General features: G+C 48.1%; 1 long non-coding RNA gene across 1 annotated transcript; it reads left to right on the top strand.

Annotated features, from left to right (window-relative positions):
- Positions 1-1354: 1354 nt before the first annotated feature.
- Positions 1355-5394, top strand: LOC115491269 (uncharacterized). The gene is made up of 3 exons (XR_012053257.1): positions 1355-1491; positions 1787-1881; positions 5259-5394. It is a non-coding gene; the product is annotated as an uncharacterized lncRNA (long non-coding RNA).
- The last annotated feature ends 2641 nt before the right edge of the window (positions 5395-8035 follow it).

The following is an 8035-nucleotide window of genomic DNA, read 5'->3' as shown; positions in this document are numbered from 1 at the left end:
TGCCCGCAGGCAGATTCTGGCCCCTCTGAGAATCCTCGGGACCCCTTCCAGGGCAGTGCTTACACTGCTCTGGACTCTTCCCGTACCCCTATTTCCCCGCAATGTACAGCCCCGTCCCATAGGAATTCTGTAAATTTCAGCTTCCCTAATCCCACTCCAAATCCCTCATCCCACATCCCACAAAATGGCTTCCCTTCTACCCACTCCCCAGGGGCACAAGATGGCAGGGACCGCATGGCTTTTCCCACCACTTGTGCTCCTTCTTCCCACAATCCCTTTCACTCCTCTTCCCTAAACCCTTTCCTCTCGACAGCCAACCCCTTCCACTCCCAAGACTTTCCCGCCCATTCCTTTCCTCCACCCACCTCTGTTAGGTCATCTAATGAATTATTTAACACCTTGTCCCCCAGTTCTGCTTCTGGGGGGAGCTTTCCACCAGCCACTCCCCCTGGCCCTGACTCAGCCCCTTCCGCCTCCTCCCTCAGTTCCTACGACCTCACTTCCAGTTCCCACAGTTTGAGTTCCGGGGTGGGGGAGGAGTGTGGGAACTGCAGCCTGTCCCATTCCCTGCCTGCCTTCTCTGCTGCACCAGTCACCTTCACCCCACAGCGGGGAGGCAGGCCCCTAGCACAGTGGTCCCCCATCCCCCAGCAAACCATTAAGGATCTCTGCAAGGCCCAAAAAGAGTTCGGCAGGGAAAGTGAATTCTTTAGAGGCATGTTAAAGGCAACGCTCGCTTCCTCTGAGTATGTTCCTGCCGACATGCGGACTCTCTTTTTGTGTTTAATCACTCAAGATGAGTTTTTAGTTTGGGAGTCTGCATGGAAGCGGGAAATTAGGGAAGTGCTGCCAGACCTCTGGGCCGTTGCAGAGACATCCACAGACATCAATGGGGCAATGTTATCAGTGGACCATATGTGCAGGGTAGGGGATTGGGAATTTGGCCCAAAGCAGGCAGAAAAAATCCCCAGGGAGGCATTACAATCAAGCATGAAGGCGGCGGAGAAGGCCTTTTTCAAACTGAGCCCTAGCAGCCCAATCACTGACTACTTGTTTATGAAGCAGGAGCCGCTGGAGTATTTTATAAATTTTGTAGATTGCTTGTGTCGAGCAATTGAAGTGCAGGTTCCGGACGAGAGCCTTCATCACTGAAGTCGCAAAGCAAAATGCCAACAAAGCATGCAAGCAAGCCATTCTGAGCCTCCCCCTAGATCCGGAGCCCACACTGCAGAACATGCTCAACATCTGCGCAAGGAAGGTGACCATCCCATCCAAAGACTCCCAGGGAACTCCCCGAGTGTCATTGAGGAGAGTCTCATTTGCAGAAGCCATCACCCCGTCATCCACTCCTGCTGCAGAGCGCCGCTTTCCAGGGACGCCTCCAAAAGGAAATCCTGCGGACAGACCTTGTCATCTCTGCAAGCAAAGAGGCCATTGGGCTCCACAATGCCCATTGAGAGAGGATTTCTTAAAATATAGACAACAGCAAGGGTGAGGCACCCCCAACCCGGGGGGAAATCAAAAAAACTAATAGACAAGCGCAGGGTCCCCCTGCGCGCTGAAACAAACATGGTGGGACAATTAACATCAGAGCAGGGGGGGACAGGGCTTCAGCACCCACCTGAGGACCAATACTTAACTAGCAGAAGTGACACTCTATCGAAACTGACTACATCTGACGAACCAGCCTATATGGGGAGGATGTTAGTTTCATCTCAAAGGCCTGGGTTGGTTGGGACCTTCCCAGGCCCATTCTTAACACCCAGTCTAATTTCTCTCCCTATAGGTTGGCCCTGATTGAGCCTTTGCATCTAAAGGACACTGATTGGCATTTCATCACTGTGGACACCGAAGACCTCAGAACCTGGAGGAACATCCACAGTAAGTACATCGTTCTTGGGGACACAAAGTTCACGCCACTCAACATAACCATCACACTGAGTTTAACATCCGCTCATCCCGAGCATCTGATATTATGGCTGCACTGCGCTCACCTGCCAGTCTTCCTTCCCAAAGGCCAAATAATAGCTCAGGCCATTCTGGTACCTGGGCCTCCAGTTTATCCAGAAAATCTATGGAGGCAGACACCCGAAAAGATCTATCAGACGTGTCAAGCCCAGGTACTGGGGAAGGAAAGACCAAAAATTTCCTGTTACATGTGGAAGGGCAGGGAGCACAAATATCTTAACAGACTACTGGATACAGGGGCAGATGTGATGGTCATTCCCTCGCAGGATTGGCCGTAACAATGGGAGCTGCAGGACGTGGCTGGATGGATTCAGGGTGTAGGGGGCACACAATTGGCAAAGCAGTCAAAAAAACATCGTAAAATTCGAGGGGCCAAATGGACAATCAGCTTATTTACGTCCATTTGTATTAGATTATATGGAACCCTTGTGGGGGAGGGACCTAATGGCCCAGTGGGGGGTCACAATTGACATACCAACTCCCCAGGTGTTTTGGGCAGTGGCTGCTGAGGAGCGTCCTACTCAGAAATTAAATTGGCTTACGAATACACCAATCTGGGTGGAGCAGTAGCCGCTCAACAAACAAACATTAAAAGTGCTCCAGAAGCTCATGGATGAGCAACTCGTCCAGGGGAACATACAGGAAACAACATCCCCTTGGAATTCCCCCATCTTTGTCTTGAAAAAACCAGGCAAAGATGAGTGGCAGCTCCTCCATGACCTTCGTGCAATCAAAAAAGTTATGGAAGACATGGGCCCTCTCCAACCAGGGATGCCGTCCCCCACAATGTTGCCCAAAAATTGGGAATTGGCAGTTATTGATATCAAGAATTGTTTTTTCCAAATTCCTCTGCATCCTGAGGATGCGCCACGTTTTGCCTTCTCAGTTCCATCCATCAACCGAGAAGCCCCAATGGAGAGGTACCACTGGAATGTTCTACTCCAAGGCATGAAGAACAGCCCTACAATCTGCCAGTGGTACATTTCTTCATTGCTGTCCCCTGTGCGTGCAGCCACCAAGGGTGTGATCATTTATCACTATATGGATGACATTCTAATTTGTGCCCCAAACAGCAATTTATTTGTGCACGCACTTGACCTGACAACCAATGCATTGGTTGCTGCAGGGTTCAAGCTGAGAGCAGATAAAATTCAACGGATGCCACCTTGGAGGTACCTAGGTTTGGAAATTAACAAGCGGACCATTGTTCCACAGAAATTGGCAATCAAAAACAGCATTCGGACCTTAGCTGACGTTCAGCAGCTGTGTGGATCTTTGAACTGAGTGGGACCCTGGTTAGGTATCACCAATGAAGACCTAGCCCCCCTTTTCAATTTATTGAAGTGGGGGGAGGCGCCTTATTCTCCCAGGGAACTCTCTCCAGAGGCCAAAGCTGCATTGGAGAAGGTTCTGGAGACAATGTCTGCCAGGCAGGCCCACAGGTACGATCTGGGCCTGCCTTTCAAATTCATCATATTGGGAAGATTGCCACACCTCCACGGTGTAATCTTTCAGTGGACAGACACCCTAGGGAAGGGCAAGGACCAAGACTGAAGGGCCCCTCTCTCAATCATTGAGTGAGTTTTCCTAAGTCACCACCGGTCCAAAAGGATGATATGGCCACAAGAGCTGGTGGCAGAGTTAATCTGCAAAGCTAGAGCGTGGATTTGGGAGTTGGCGGGATGTGACTTTGAATGCATTCACATTCCTCTCAAATTAGAATTGGGCCAATTCACAAAGGCCATGTTGGAGCACCTGCTTCAAGAGAATGAATCATTACAGTTTACTCTAGACAGCTACACAGGCAAAATTTCCATTTTGAGACCAGCCTACAAAATTTTTAATTCAGAAATCCAATTCACCTTGTCAACAAAACAGAATCAGAGTGAAAAACCTTTGAATGCCCTAACAGTTTTTACAGATGCGTTTGGAGGGTCCCACACGTCTGTTGTGACTTGGAAATATCCTCAAACTCAGTGGTGGGAGGCAGATGTCATTGAGGTGGAAGGCTCCTCTCAGACAGCTGAGTTGGCCGCAGTTGTTAGAGCTTTCGAGCGGTTCTCTGAACTCTTCAATTTGGTTACCGATTCGGCCTGTGTAGCAGGTGTAGTGTCTAGAGCACAGGATGCAATCCTGCAGGGTGTATCCAACGAGGCCTTGAATAGCTTGCTCTCAAAATTGATTAAATTAGTCTCCCACAGAGAGCAACCTTTCTATGTGATGCACATCAGGTCACATACCGATCTGCCGGGGTTCTTGGCCGAAGGCAATCGGCATGCTGATTCCCTCGCTGCCGCCCCCGTGCAAATGGTGCCACTTCCTGACAAATTCCAGCAGGCAAAAATCAGTCACCAGCTCTACCATCAAAATGCGCCCAGCCTGGTGAGGCAGTTCCATTTCACCCGTGACCAGGCTTGGGCCATGGCCACATGCCCATCCTGTAAGTCGCTTCCCTTGCCATCAGTGAGCGCAGGGGCAAACCCTAGAGGTCTGAAATTTTGTGAGGTGTGGCAGATGGATGTCACTCACATCTATCCCTTCGGGAGGATGAAGTACGTCCATGTCTCTGTTGACACCTTCTCAGGGGCAGTCTTTGCCTCTTCCCACACAGGGGAGAAAGCCTCAGACATCCAGAAACATCTAGTACAGGCTTTCTCTATGCTGGGCGTCCCCAAATTAATCAAAACAGATAACGCCCCAGGTTACACCTCCAAGGAGTTCGCCAGCTTCCTGCAGCAATGGGGAATAGAGCACAAGACTGGTATGCCCTATTCCCCATCAGGCCAGGCCATGGTGGAGCAGACTCACCAGAGTCTCAAACGGATGCTAAAACAACAACCAACAATGAATGTAGAGTCTCCCAGGTTCGATTAGTGTGGGCCCTTTTTACTATTAATTTTCTAAACTGTTCATTTGAGTGTCTCAATCTGCCAATCACCAGACATTTCAATAATTACGAGCAAGGCAAAGTCAGGGAAAAGCCGCCGGTCCTCATCAAAGATCCCGAGACCTGGTGGCAGGAGGGGCCCTATGATTTGGTCACCTGGGGATGGGGATACGCTTACGTGTTCATGCCCTCAGGTCTGAAATGGGTCCCCTCCAAATTCGTCAGACTGTACGTCCCAAAAATACAGGCAAAATCAGAAAGTCCTCAGGTGGGACACGCAGCTCTCTGAAGGTGGAGAAGGTCTTCCCTCTCAGAGTCTACTTCCACCCTTTCCAGCTCCCCCGGCTTTTTGTTCCCTTTTGAGTTGGACCTCCCCTACCCTGATTATTAATGTATGTTTCAGTTGTTTTTCAGACCCTGTCCTCGTTCAGATCCAGTCCAAGATGTCACCTGCTCTGAGCCTCATCCTTCTTCTCACAATAATCGGTGTATGACCCCTGCGAGCGTGGATCATTCCTCAGCCTCAGGCCAACGTGTGGACCACTTTGGCCAAGTCTTTAAATCAAGATCATTTATGTTTGTCTACCTCCTCAGCTTCCAACCCCCTCCTGTCCTGCCTCATGGGGATCCCATATCTCTTAAATGAGTTTCCTTTTACTTTTCCCAAAAATGTCTCTGCCCCTTGAGAAAAGACCCACTTCTTCATCGTCCATGTTGTTAAACAACCAGATGCGTGGAGGAAGTGGGTCAAAGCATTCCCAGTCATGGAAAAGAACCCCAAAGAATTAGAATTACTTGGTTGCTCCCTTGCCTACACTTGTATTCATTTTGTTGTTTCCTCCAACCCCCTTGCCCAACTGCGTACCAAAATAAAGCAATCAATCCCTGAATATACAGCTAAGGAATGGTGTAAAAGAGTGCTTCAAATCCCTGGCTTCTCCATCTCTGATAACAAACCCCATGCATTACCCAAGGGCACATTCCTTATCTGTGGTAATCGGGCTTGGGCAGGCACCCCCCTCACCTGGTCGGAGGTCCTTGTACATTCGGGCAGTTGAGCTTGTTTACCCTAAATAAACCCCAAATTTCTCATTGGAGGGATCTAAATCAGATAGGGCAATTGGCGCGTCAAAAAAGAGACACTAGTATTACAGAATGGGACTCAAATTGCAAAGATGAAGTTGTTCATTGGTCAACTATGAAAAGCACATCCCTCCCCTTTTTTTAATGTGGGTGGCAATTGCGCAGAGCATTGGGGAATTGGCTCACTTCAAATGTCGGGTGGCTAAACAAGCAAATCTTACTTCATCTGTCCTAGCCGACCTCCTAGCACATGAGGAAACAACGAGGCAGGCAACCCTCCAAAACCGTGCCGCAACTGATTTTCTCTTACTTTTACATAATCACAAATGTGAGGAATTTGCCGGATTATGTTGTAGGAATTTGAGTTCTAAGACTGAGGACGTCCGCGCTACAATATCCAAAATGCAAGATATGATCCATAACCTTAAAAAAGACTCATCAGACTGTCTGGGGTCAATCTTCCAAGGAGTGGACTCTCTGGTTGGATCCAATCCATCATTCGGACAGGACTTGTTCTTCCGTTAGCCCTTGTTGTTTTCATTATTGGTTTTAGTATTGTAAAAAAATTAATTTTAAAGGCAATCAACTCCACAATTAACATCAATCAGGTCACATTGGCCTCACCATCAGAGAAGGAACCCCTCAACCAAGCAGAACACCAGGAACAGACATCTGGTTCCAAGATGAGCCAATGGACAGTGATTCCCCCATTTAAAATTCATTTCGCTCCCTCTTTCTTTCTTTTTAAACAAAAAAGGGGGAGATGTGGAGTTGCGTTTTTTTTATGTTTTATTGCATTTTCATCCTGTAATCATTTGTTCCTGTATACCCCCACATTGTATTGGTTTCTCCCTGAGTTTTCCTGCCTTCCCTAATGTGTCAGTCTCCCCAGAAAGTACTTAGTCATTCCCCTGTCCCCTCCCAGCTGCCTTGTCTGTCACTCGGTGTCCTGTCCCCTACATCTAGAAGCTTCCATCCTGGGTGCCGAGTGATTGGATTAGGGCCTAGGGCCCCTTCCCTGTCTATCCCTCACTGGTTCCCTTATATGTCAATCCCCACAAGAACCACTCCCTAATGTCTCCCCATTGGCTGGTCCTCCCTGTATATAATTTGTGGCAAGCACCTCTCAGGTGCTCTCGTTGGCTGGCTTTGTTCATGTGCTGTTGGACCCTTCTGGGTCACAATAAACCTCAGAATTAGCCCCCAACAAGTGCCTCTCCTTCTTCCTTTGCCATTTGGATCTGCGGCGACCTCAGGACCCACAGAAGCACTTCCCAAAACCCATTTGGTCCAGCGGGGAGTGCTTCCTGCTGCCCTACTCACCCCATTGGAGAGCTAGCCAGGGCTGAGGAATTTGGGACAGTGATTTGGGGTGAGGACATGGCACTAGTCACATTATGGACATATCAGTTCAACAACAACATCTGTGCAAACAGAGGTTTTTTTTAGCATGGTTAAAGTAGTCCTTAAAGAAAGAGCTTGAGTATTGACTGCTAAGTGCTATTGTTATGGAGCTATTCTCAGCCACCCAGATGTGTGCTGAGGTTTTGACACCTGAGAGATGTTCTTAAAAGCAGTATATTAGTTTCAGTGGTCAGCAGTTAGTAGTTATAACACCCAACTAAACAAAAGTATGTAAAACATATCAATAAAGTCCTTTTGTGTGGTTAAGGCTGAGTTATGAAATGGATATGCCTTCTTCCATCCTCCATTATTTTTGTTTTCTTTTAGTCTATTTTATAAAAATAATGGGAATGGAGGATGTAAAGGGATGACTGAGTGGCCAGGAATTCAGGCAAGTGCATAACTACTCTCCACATCTTCATCCCTTCTAATCATGTCTGTGTATGTAGTCAGCCTTACCCACCAGCCCACAGGCTCTGCCCAGATGACAACTAACCAATGTCATCTGGCATGCCGGCAGCCCTTAACCACGCCCAGACCTGCCAAATTCCATTGAGCCCAATAGACTTAAAAAAGAGTATTTATGGCTATTAAGGAAGCATTTTATTTACACATGGAAGAATATTTTAATTGCACAGCATTGTTCCTAATTTTCATTTTATCACCATTTGCCTTCCAACTAAGTTAGAAAAA

This window comes from Taeniopygia guttata, chromosome Z (genome assembly GCF_048771995.1).
Source record: "Taeniopygia guttata chromosome Z, bTaeGut7.mat, whole genome shotgun sequence".
Classification (NCBI taxonomy): domain Eukaryota; kingdom Metazoa; phylum Chordata; class Aves; order Passeriformes; family Estrildidae; genus Taeniopygia; species Taeniopygia guttata.
Note: the sequence above shows the minus strand (reverse complement) of the source record. Positions and strands in the feature narration are given on the sequence as shown.